At 40.2% G+C, this 12270-nt stretch overlaps 1 protein-coding gene and 1 long non-coding RNA gene across 2 annotated transcripts in view; both read left to right on the plus strand.

Annotated features, from left to right (window-relative positions):
* The window catches only part of LOC105493288 (ring finger protein 150), a 287223-nt gene that overhangs the window by 123867 nt on the left and 151086 nt on the right, over positions 1 to 12270 (plus strand). The gene's annotated exons all lie outside the window — the stretch shown is intronic.
* The window catches only part of LOC139362320 (uncharacterized), a 32489-nt gene continuing 20295 nt past the window's right edge, over positions 77 to 12270 (plus strand). Inside the window, exon 1 of the long non-coding RNA XR_011620940.1 lies at positions 77 to 6796. This is a non-coding gene — a long non-coding RNA (uncharacterized lncRNA). The remainder of the gene's footprint in view (positions 6797 to 12270) is intronic.

Here is a 12270-nt window from a genome sequence, read left to right on the forward strand (position 1 = left end):
GGCCACTGCACTCCAGCCTGGGCCACAGAGAGAGACTCCGTCTCAAAAAAAAAAAAAAAAAAAAAAAGAACTCGAGTCATTGCTCTTCCACCTCTATGCTATGTGGCCTTGGATGAGCCCTTCTTATCTTTGAGCCTTCTTTCTATTAAGTTAGGAAATTATAATATATGCATCAATTGATAGTATATTTTAAGTCTTTTAAGCCCCTAACTAGTATACACATTTTTATTATGGGATGTGAGATTTATAGAGGACTTAAGAGTCTAAAACCTTCACACAGATGTTTACAGCAGCTTCATTCATAATTGCCAAAACTTGGAGGCACCCGTGATGTCCTTCAGTAGGTGAAAGGATAAATGAACTGTGGTACATATAACCAAAGGAATACTTTTCAGCACTAATGAAAAATAAGCTATCAAGCCACAAAAAGGCATGGAGGGACCTTAAATGCATATTGCTAAGTGAAAGAAAGCAATCTGAAAAGATTACATGCAATATGATTCCAACTATATAACATTCTAGAAAAGGCAAACTATGGAGAGAGTAAAAAGATCAGTGGTTGCAAGTATTTAGGGGGAAGAAAGGATGAATAAATGGAGGGCAAAGGATCTTAGGACACTGAAACTCTTCTGTGTGATAAATGGTAGATGTATGTTTTTTTTGTTTGTTTGTTTTTTGTTTTTGTTTTTGTTTTTTTGAGACGGAGTCTCGCGCTGTCGCCCAGGCTGCAGTGCAGTGGCCGGATCTCAGCTCACTGCAAGCTCCGCCTCCCGGGTTTGCGCCATTCTCCTGCCTCAGCCTCCCAAGTAGCTGGGACTACAGGCGCCCGCCACTTCGCCCGGCTATTTTTTGTATTTTTTAGTAGAGACGGGGTTTCACTGTGTTAGCCAGGATGGTCTCGATCTCCTGACCTCGTGATCCGCCCGTCTCGGCCTCCCAAAGTGCTGGGATTACAGGCTTGAGCCACCGCGCCCGGCATAGATGTATGTTATTATACATTTATCAAAGCCTATACAATGTTTACCAGAAGTGAACCCAAATGTAAACTATGGACTTTGGTTGATAATGATGTGCCAGTGTAGGCTCATTGATTGTAGCAAATGTACCACATTGATATGGGATGTTGATGATGGAGGAGGCTGTGTGTGTGAAAATGGGAAGAGTGTGTAAGGGGGAGTATGTGGGAACTCTGTCTTTCCTTCTCAGTTTTGCTGTGAACCTAAAACTGCTCTAAAAAAATAAATTATATTACTTTAAAAGATGTCTAAGGTGATCTCAAATCTTAAGCCTGTGACTAAAATAATAGTGGTACCTTTCACAGAAGTAGGGGTTTAGGAAAAGAAGCTGGTTTTTGAGAAAGTTGATAAATTCCACGTGGGGTATTTTAAGGCTGAGGGGCTTGGATAACAGTTAGGTAGAGATGTCGAGAAAGCAATTGGAAATACAGAACTAGATCATAACAGAGTTGACTTTCTTCTGGTACCTTATAGTTTACCAAGTAGGGTAGCTCATGTTCACATGTTTTACACAGTAGAGAGGAGTCACACGTGGAGTAAAGGGATTGACTAAGTGATTTCTAAGATTTCCTTCAATTGTGAGATTCTGTGACCTCCAGGGAAAGGTTGGATTTGGGATAGAAATGGAGGATTCATTTCAAGGCAACTGTTGAGGCATTGACAGTGGAGAGGATTTCCAGAGGAGCAGAACTGGGCCAAAAGAAGAATCTGGACTGACCCCTTAATGTAATTAATGGGTGGAAGAGGAGATTTAGGGGAGCAGTTAGAGAGGAGAGCAGAACCAAGGCAGCCAGGGACAGGAAAAGCAAAGGCAAAGAGAGTTTCAGGCAGTAGTAGATTGTCAGTCAACTACAGAGGTATTAAGCAGGATGAAAATTGAGAAATGTCCAGATGATTTGGAAATTAGGTTATGTTTTTGATGCAGGGCAGGTTCTTGGCTTCACTCAGGAAGGAATTCAAGAGTGAGCCAGTTGTAGAAGAAAACAGCTTTATTGAAGTGGTGACGATGTTACAGCTCTGACTGCTCCCACAGAGCAGGACTACTCCATATAGGCAGTGTGCTGACAGCAGCAGCTTAGGGGCAGGTCTGCAGTTGTATTTATACCTGCTTTTAATGACATGCTAATTAAAAGATGGATGATTCACAATTCGCCAGAAAATGGACTGTCGCTTCCAGGTGTTGCCATGGCGATGGTAAACTGTCTTGGTGCCGGTGGGTGTGTCTTATGGAGAGGTGCTTTCCATGCCTCTTCCCAGTTTCGGTCAGTCTTCAGTCTGGTCCAGAGTCCAGTCCTGTCTTTCTCCTACCTCATTTTCACCTTTGAGAAATCCGTTGTTTTCAATGGTGAGAGCAGGAGACACAATGTTAAGGGCTGAGTAAACAGCAGGTGTTGTCAGGGAAGGATGCAGTAGAAAGAAATGGACTAAGGGGTTAAGAAGGTCATTAGATGGTGGTTTTACAGTGGGGAGATATTGAAAACAGAAAGAAGAAAACAGTGGAGAGGTAACATAATATTGGAAGAAAGGAGAGTGGAATTTAGAATTCAGGAAGTGGAGAGTGACATCAGCAATATGGCAGAATAGGGGTTCCCTGGCTTCACACACCCCCATCCCCCGAAATGTAGCAATAATCCTCAGACAAAAAATACTATCCCATATATCCCAGAACTCTGGAGTGAGGCTGAGATACTTCATTGGACTGCACAACAACCAAGAAAAACCACAATCGAACAGTAAGAGAAACAATTCTTTGACCATGCCATCCTTCTAATATACTAGCCAGAGCAATTAGGTAAGAGAAAGAAGTAAAATGCATCCTAATAGGAAAAGAAGAAGGAAATTGTCTCTATTTGCTGATGACGGGATCTTATATACAGAAAACCCTAAAGACTCCATGAAAAATTGTTAGGACTGATAAATGAATTCAGCAAAATTACAGGACACAAAATCAGCACCCAAAAATCAGCATCATTTCTACATACTAACAGCAAACGATCTGAAAAAGAAATTTAGAAAATAATCCCATTTACAATAGCAAAAAAAAAAAAATACATAGGTATAAATTTAACCAAGAAGATAAAATACCTGTTTTTTGAAAACTATAAAACACAGATGAAATAAATTGAAGAAAGCACAAATAAATGGAAAGATATCCCATGTTCACAGATTGGAAGAATAAATGTTGTACAGGTGTCCATACCACCCAAAGCAATCTACAGATTCAATGTAATCCCTCTTAAAATTCCAATGTCATTTTTCACAAGAATGGAAAAAAAATCCTTAAATTCATATGGAGACACAAAAGATACCAAATAACCAAAACAGTCTTGAGCAAAATGAAAAAGTCTGGAAGCATCATGCCCCCTGATTTCAAAACATTATGAAGCAGTTGTAATCAAACAGCATGATACTAGCATAAAAGCAGACACATCAATCAATAGGAGAAGATAGAAAACCAAGGAATAAACCCACACATTTATAGTCACCTGATTTTTGACAAAGGTAAGAAGAACACAAAATAGGGAAAGGACAATCACTTCAATAAATGGTGTTGGGAATACCAGATATCCACATGCAGAAGAATGAAAATCGATGCTTATCTTATGCCATGTCAAAAAATCAGCTAAAAACAGATGAAGAACTTAAAACCTGAAACTGTAAAATACTAGAAAAAAAACATAGGGGGAAAGCTCATGACATTAGTCTAGGCAGTGATTTTTGGATATGATCCTGAAAGCACAGGCAACAAAGGCAAAATTAGACCAGTGGGATGGCATCAAACTGGAAAGCTTCTGGACAGCAAAGGAAACAACTAAAAAAGTGAAGGAACAACCTACAGAATGGGAGAAATTATTTGCAAACTGTACATCTGATAAGGGGCTGATCCAGAAGACATAAGGAATTCAACTCAGTAGCAAGGTAACAACCTGATTTTAAAATGGGCAAAGGACCTGAATAGACATTTCTCAAAAGAAGAGATGCAAATGTGGCTAGTTGGTATATGAAAAATGCTCAGTTTCAATAATCATTAGAAAAATGCAAATTAAAACTGCAATGAGGTATTACCTCACACCTGTTAAAATTGCTTTTATCAAAAAGATGAAAGATAACATGTGTTGGAGAGAATCTGGAGAAAAAGAACTTTTATACATTACTGCTGGGAATGTAAATTACTAGAGCCATTTTGGAAAGCAGTATTGAGGGTCCTCAAAAAAACTAAAACTATAACCACTATGTGACTCAGTAACCCCATTTACAGGTATATATCCAGAGGAATGGAATAAATATGTGGAAGGAATATCTGCACTCCTATGTTCATCACAGCATTATTCATAAATAGGCAAGATATGGAAACAATCTAAGTGTCCATCAACTGTTGAATGGATAAAGAAAATATTGTATATATGTACATAATGGAATACTATTCAGCATTAAAGGGGGAGGGGGAATCCTGTTACTTGCAACAACGTAGATTAATCCAGAGAACATGATGCTAAGTGAAATAAGCCAGGAACAGAAAGACAGATACCATATGATCTTACTTATATGTGAAATCTAGTAAAGTTGAACTCATAGGAAGAGAGAATTAAACAATGGTTGCCAGTGGCTGGGCTGGGGGCTCAGGGAAGGGAGAGAATGGGGAGTTGCTGATCAAAGGGTACAAAGATTTAGTTAGACATAAGGAATGGGTTTTGAGATATATTGCACAGCACGGTGACTATAGTCAATAATAATGTATTATATATTTTAAAATAACAGTAAGTTTCAAATGTTTCACCACAAAAAAAGTAAGCAAGTTAATGGATATGTTAATTAGCTTGATTTAATCATGCCACGTTGTCTACATCTATCAGAACTTCACGTTGTATCCTATAAGTGTATATTACTGTAATTTGTCAATCAAAATCAATATTAATGGTAATTTTTAAAATAATTCAGCATGCTTTTCTCTAGACTGAGGATTGAGGAGAGGTTGCATTGCGAAGAAAGAAAAACTTCCTCAGGGACTGGAGTGAATAAAAAGCAAATATTTGAAGATACAGAGACATTTCATGTAAAGAGGACAGTGTAGAAGACTTAGAAGAGCCACTCTTTGGAATGCAGTTTGGCGCAAATTCAGGAGAACTTTCAACACTGGATCTGTGACCTTGGGCAAGTTACTTAACCTATAGGTACCTCAGTTTCCTCATTTGTAAATGAGATTCCCTCTTTTAAAAAATTCAACAAGAAGAGTTAACTATCCTAAATATATATGGACCCAATACAGGAGCACCCAGATTCATAAAGCAAGTCCTTAGAGACCTACAAAGAGACTTAGACTCCCACACAATAATAATGGGAGATTTTAACACCCCACTGTCAACATTAGACAGATCAATGAGACAGAAAGTTAACAAGGATATCCAGGAATTGAACTCAGCTCTGCACCAAGCAGACCTCATAGACATCTACAGAACTCTCCACCCCAAAGCAACAGAATATACATTCTTCTCAGCACCACATCTCACTTATTCCAAAATTGACCACATAGTTAGAAGTAAAGCACTCCTCAGCAAATGTAAAAGAACAGAAATTATAACAAACTGTCTCTTAGACCACAGTGCAATCAAACTAGAACTCAGGATTAACAAACTCACTCAAAACCGCTCAACTACGTGGAAACTGAACAACCTGCTCCTGAATGACTACTGGGTACATAACGAAATGAAGGCAGAAATAAAGATGTTCTTTGAAACCAATGAGAACAAAGACACAACATACCAGAATCTCTGGGACACATTTAAAGCAGTGTGTAGAGGGAAATTTATAGCACTAAATGCCCACAAGAGAAAGCAGGAAAGATCTAAAATTGACACCCTAACATCACAATTAAAAGAACTAGAGAAGCAAGAGAAAACAGATTCAAATGCTAGCAGGAGGCCAGAAATAACTAAGATCAGAGCTGAGCTGAAGGAGATAGAAACACAAAAAAATGATTCAAAAAACTCAATGAATCCAGGAGCTGGTTTTTTGAAAAGATCAACAAAACGGATAGACCACTAGCAAGACTAATAAAGAAGAAAAGAGAGAAGAATCAAATAGACGCAATAAAAAATGATAAAGGGGATATCACCACCGACCCCACAGAAATACAAACTACCACCAGAGAATACTATAAACACCTCTACGCAAATAAACTAGAAAATCTAGAAGAAATGGATTAATTCCTGGAGACGTACACCCTCCCTAAAAGACTAGACCAGGAAGAAGTTGAATCCCTGAATAGACCAATTAACAGGCTCTGAAATTGAGGCAATAATTAATAGCCTACCAACCAAAAAAAAAGTCCAGGACCAGGTGGATTCAGAACCAAATTCTACCAGAGGTACAAGGAGGAGCTGGTACTGTTCCTTCTGAAACTATTCCAGTCAAGAGTAAAGGAGGGAATCCTCCCTAACTCATTTTATGAGGCCAACATCATCCTGATACCAAAGCCTGACAGAGACACAACAAAAAAAAGAGAATTTTAGACCAATATCCCCGATGAACATTGATGCAAAAATCCTCAATAAAATACTGCCAAACCGAATCCAGCAGCACATCAAAAAGCTTATCCACCATGATCAAGTGGACTTCATCCCTGGGATGCAAGGCTGGTTCAACATATGCAAATCAATAAACGTAATCCATCATATGAACAGAACCAAAGACAAAAACCACATGATTATCTCAATAGATGCAGAAAAGGCCTTTGACAAAATTCAACAGCCCTTCCTACTAAAAACCTCTCAATAAATTAGGTATTGATGGGGCGGGGGGCGGAGCAAGATGGCCGAATAGGAACAGCTCCAGTCTCCAACTCCCAGCGCGAGCGACACAGAAGACTGGTGATTTCTGCATTTTCAACTGAGGTACTGGGTTCATCTCACTGGGGAGTGCCGGACGATCGGTGCTGGTCAGCTGCTGCAGCCCGACCAGCCAGAGCTGAAGCAGGGCGAGGCATTGCCTCACCTGGGAAGCGCAAGGGGGAAGGGAATCCCTTTTCCTAGCCAGGGGAACTGAGACACACAACACCTGGAAAATCGGGTAACTCCCACCCCAATACTGCGCTTTAAGCAAACAGGCACACCAGGAGATCATATCCCACGCCTGGCCGGGAGGGTCCCACACCCACGGAGCCTCCCTCATTGCTAGCACAGCAGACTGTGGTCTACCGGCAAGGCAGCAGCGAGGCTGGGGGAGGGGCGCCCGCCATTGCCGAGGCTTAAGTAGGTAAACATAGCCGCTGGGAAGCTCGAACTGGGTGGAGCTCACAGCAGCTCAAGGAAACCTGCCTGTCTCTGTAGACTCCACCTCTGGGGACAGGGCACAACTATACAACAACAAAAGCAGCAGAAAACTCTGCAGACGCAAACGACTCTGTCTGACAGCTTTGAAGAGAGCAGTGGATCTCCCAACACGGAGGTTGAGATCTGAGAAGGGACAGACTCCCTGCTCAAGTGGGTCCCTGACCCCTGAGCAGCCTAACTGGGAGACATCCCCCACTAGGGGCAGTCTGATACCCCACACCTCACAGGGTGGAGTACACCCCTGAGAGGAAGCTTCCAAAGCAAGAATCAGACAGGTACACTCGCTGTTCAGAAATATTCTATCTTCTGCAGCCTCTGCTGCTGATACCCAGGCAAACAGGGTCTGGAGTGGACCTCAAGCAATCTCCAACAGACCTACAGCTGAGGGTCCTGACTGTTAGAAGGAAAACTATCAAACAGGAAGGACACCTACACCAAAACCCCATCAGTACATCACCATCATCAAAGACCAGAGGCAGATAAAACCACAAAGATGGGGAAAAAGCAGGGCAGAAAAGCTGGAAATTCAAAAAATAAGAGCGCATCTCCCCCGGCAAAGGAGCGCAGCTCATCGCCAGCAACGGATCAAAGCTGGACGGAGAATGACTTTGACGAGATGAGAGAAGAAGGCTTCAGTCCATCAAATTTCTCAGAGCTAAAGGAGGAATTACGTACCCAGCGCAAAGAAACTAAAAATCTTGAAAAAAAAGTGGAAGAATTGATGGCTAGAGTAATTAATGCAGAGAAGGTCCTAAACGAAATGAAAGAGATGAAAACCATGACACGAGAAATACGTGACAAATGCACAAGCTTCAGTAACCGACTCGATCAACTGGAAGAAAGAGTATCAGCGATTGAGGATCAAATGAATGAAATGAAGCGAGAAGAGAAACCAAAAGAAAAAAGAAGAAAAAGAAATGAACAAAGCCTGCAAGAAGTATGGGATTATGTAAAAAGACCAAATCTACGTCTGATTGGGGTGCCTGAAAGTGAGGGGGAAAATGGAACCAAGTTGGAAAACACTCTTCAGGATATCATCCAGGAGAACTTCCCCAACCTAGTAGAGCAGGCCAACATTCAAATCCAGGAAATACAGAGAACGCCACAAAGATACTCCTCGAGAAGAGCAACTCCAAGACACATAATTGCCAGATTCACCAAAGTTGAAATGAAGGAAAAAATCTTAAGGGCAGCCAGAGAGAAAGGTCGGGTTACCCACAAAGGGAAGCCCATCAGACTAACAGCAGATCTCTCGGCAGAAACTCTACAAGCCAGAAGAGAGTGGGGGCCAATATTCAACACTCTTAAAGAAAAGAATTTTAAACCCAGAATTTCATATCCAGCCAAACTAAGTTTCATAAGTGAAGGAGAAATAAAATCCTTTACAGATAAACAAATGCTTAGAGATTTTGTCACCACTAGGCCTGCCTTACAAGAGATCCTGAAGGAAGCACTAAACATGGAAAGGAACAACCGGTACCAGCCATTGCAAAAACATGCCAAAATGTAAAGACCATCGAGGCTAGGAAGAAACTGCATCAACTAACGAGCAAAATAACCAGTTAATATCATAATGGCAGGATCAAGTTCACACATAACAATCTTAACGTTAAATGTAAATGGACTAAATGCTCCAATTAAAAGACACAGACTGGCAAACTGGATAAAGAGTCAAGACCCATCAGTCTGCTGTATTCAGGAGACCCATCTCACACGCAGAGACATACATAGGCTCAAAATAAAGGGATGGAGGAAGATTTACCAAGCAAATGGAGAACAAAAAAAAGCGGGGGTTGCAATACTAGTCTCTGATAAAACAGACTTTAAACCATCAAAGATCAAAAGAGACAAAGAAGGCCATTACATAATGGTAAAGGGATCAATTCAACAGGAAGAGCTAACTATCCTAAATATATATGCACCCAATACAGGAGCACCCAGATTCATAAAGCAAGTCCTTAGAGACTTACAAAGATACTTAGACTCCCATACAATAATAATGGGAGACTTCAACACTCCACTGTCAACATTAGACAGATCAACGAGACAGAAAGTTAACAAGGATATCCAGGAATTGAACTCATCTCTGCAGCAAGCAGACCTAATAGACATCTACAGAACTCTCCACCCCAAATCAACAGAATATACATTCTTCTCAGCACCACATCGTACTTACTCCAAAATTGACCACGTAATTGGAAGTAAAGCACTCCTCAGCAAATGTACAAGAACAGAAATTATAACAAACTGTCTCTCAGACCACAGTGCAATCAAACTAGAACTCAGGACTAAGAAACTCAATCAAAACCGCTCAACTACATGGAAACTGAACAACCTGCTCCTGAATGACTACTGGGTACATAACGAAATGAAGGCAGAAATAAAGATGTTCTTTGAAACCAATGAGAACAAAGATACAACATACCAGAATCTCTGGGACACATTTAAAGCAGTGTGTAGAGGGAAATTTATAGCACTAAATGCCCACAAGAGAAAGCAGGAAAGATCTAAAATTGACACTCTAACATCACAATTAAAAGAGTTAGAGAAGCAAGAGCAAACACATTCGAAAGCTAGCAGAAGGCAAGAAATAACTAAGATCAGAGCAGAACTGAAGGAGATAGAGACACAAAAAACTCTCCAAAAAATCAATGAATCTAGGAGTTGGTTTTTTGAAAAGATCAACAAAATTGACAGACCACTAGCCAGACTAATAAAGAAGAAAAGAGAGAAGAATCAAATCTACGCAATTAAAAATGATAAAGGGGATATCATCACCGACCCCACAGAAATACAAACTACCAGCAGAGAATACTATAAACACCTCTACGCAAATAAACTGGAAAATCTAGAAGAAATGGATAATTTCCTGGACACTTACACTCTTCCAAGACTAAACCAGGAAGAAGTTGAATCCCTGAATAGACCAATAGTAGGCTCTGAAATTGAGGCAATAATTAATAGCCTACCAACCAAAAAAAGTCCAGGACCAGATGGATTCACAGCTGAATTCTACCAGAGGTACAAGGAGGAGTTGGTACCATTCCTTCTGAAACTATTCCAATCAATAGAAAAAGAGGGAATCCTCCCTAACTCATTTTATGAGGCCAACATCATTCTGATACCAAAGCCTGGCAGAGACACAACAAAAAAAGAGAATTTTAGACCAATATCCCCGATGAACATCGATGCAAAAATCCTCAATAAAATACTGGCAAACCGGGTTCAGCAACACATCAAAAAGCTTATCCACCATGATCAAGTGGGCTTCATCCCTGGGATGCAAGGCTGGTTCAACATTCGCAAATCAATAAACATAATCCAGCATATAAACAGAACCAAAGACAAGAACCACATGATTATCTCAATAGATGCAGAAAAGGCTTTTGACAAAATTCAACAGCCCTTCATGCTAAAAACGCTCAATAAATTCGGTATTGATGGAACGTACCTCAAAATAATAAGAGCTATCTATGACAAACCCACAGCCAATATCATACTGAATGGGCAAAAACTGGAAAAATTCCCTTTGAAAACTGGCACAAGACAGGGATGCCCTCTCTCACCACTCCTATTCAACATAGTGTTGGAAGTGCTGGCTAGGGCAATTAGGCAAGAGAAAGAAATCAAGGGTATTCAGTTAGGAAAAGAAGAAGTCAAATTGTCCCTGTTTGCAGATGACATGATTGTATATTTAGAAAACCCCATTGTCTCAGCCCAAAATCTCCTTAAGCTGATAAGCAATTTCAGCAAAGTCTCAGGATACAAAATTAATGTGCAAAAATCACAAGCATTCTTATACACCAGTAACAGACAAACAGAGAGCCAAATCAGGAATGAACTTCCATTCACAATTGCTTCAAAGAGAATAAAATACCTAGGAATCCAACTTACAAGGGATGTAAAGGACCTCTTCAAGGAGAACTACAAACCACTGCTCAGTGAAATCAAAGAGGACACAAACAAATGGAAGAACATACCATGCTCATGGATAGGAAGAATCAATATCGTGAAAATGGCCATACTGCCCAAGGTTATTTATAGATTCAATGCCATCCCCATCAAGCTACCAACGAGTTTCTTCACAGAATTGGAAAAAACTGCTTTAAAGTTCATATGGAACCAAAAAAGAGCCCACATCTCCAAGACAATCCTAAGTCAAAAGAACAAAGCTGGAGGCATCACGCTACCTGACTTCAAACTATACTACAAAGCTACAGTAACCAAAACAGCATGGTACTGGTACCAAAACAGAGATATAGACCAATGGAACAGAACAGAGTCCTCAGAAATAATACCACACATCTACAGCCATCTGATCTTTGACAAACCTGAGAGAAACAAGAAATGGGGAAAGGATTCCCTATTTAATAAATGGTGCTGGGAAAATTGGCTAGCCGTAAGTAGAAAGCTGAAAGTGGATCCTTTCCTTACTCCTTATACGAAAATTAATTCAAGATGGATTAGAGACTTAAATGTTAGACCTAATACCATAAAAATCCTAGAGGAAAACCTAGGTAGTACCATTCAGGACATAGGCATGGGCAAAGACTTCATGTCTAAAACACCAAAAGCAACGGCAGCAAAAGCCAAAATTGACAAATGGGATCTCATTAAACTAAAGAGCTTCTGCACAGCAAAAGAAACTACCATCAGAGTGAACAGGCAACCTACAGAATGGGAGAAAATTTTTGCAATCTACTCATCTGACAAAGGGCTAATATCCAGAACCTACAAAGAACTCAAACAAATTTACAAGAAAAAAACAAACAACCCCATCAAAAAGTGGGCAAAGGATATGAACAGACATTTCTCAAAAGAAGACATTCATACAGCCAACAGACACATGAAAAAATGCTCATCATCACTGGCCATCAGAGAAATGCAAATCAAAACCACAATGAGATACCATCTCACACCAGTTA

Source organism: Macaca nemestrina, chromosome 3 (assembly GCF_043159975.1).
Source record: "Macaca nemestrina isolate mMacNem1 chromosome 3, mMacNem.hap1, whole genome shotgun sequence".
Classification (NCBI taxonomy): Eukaryota; Metazoa; Chordata; class Mammalia; order Primates; family Cercopithecidae; genus Macaca; species Macaca nemestrina.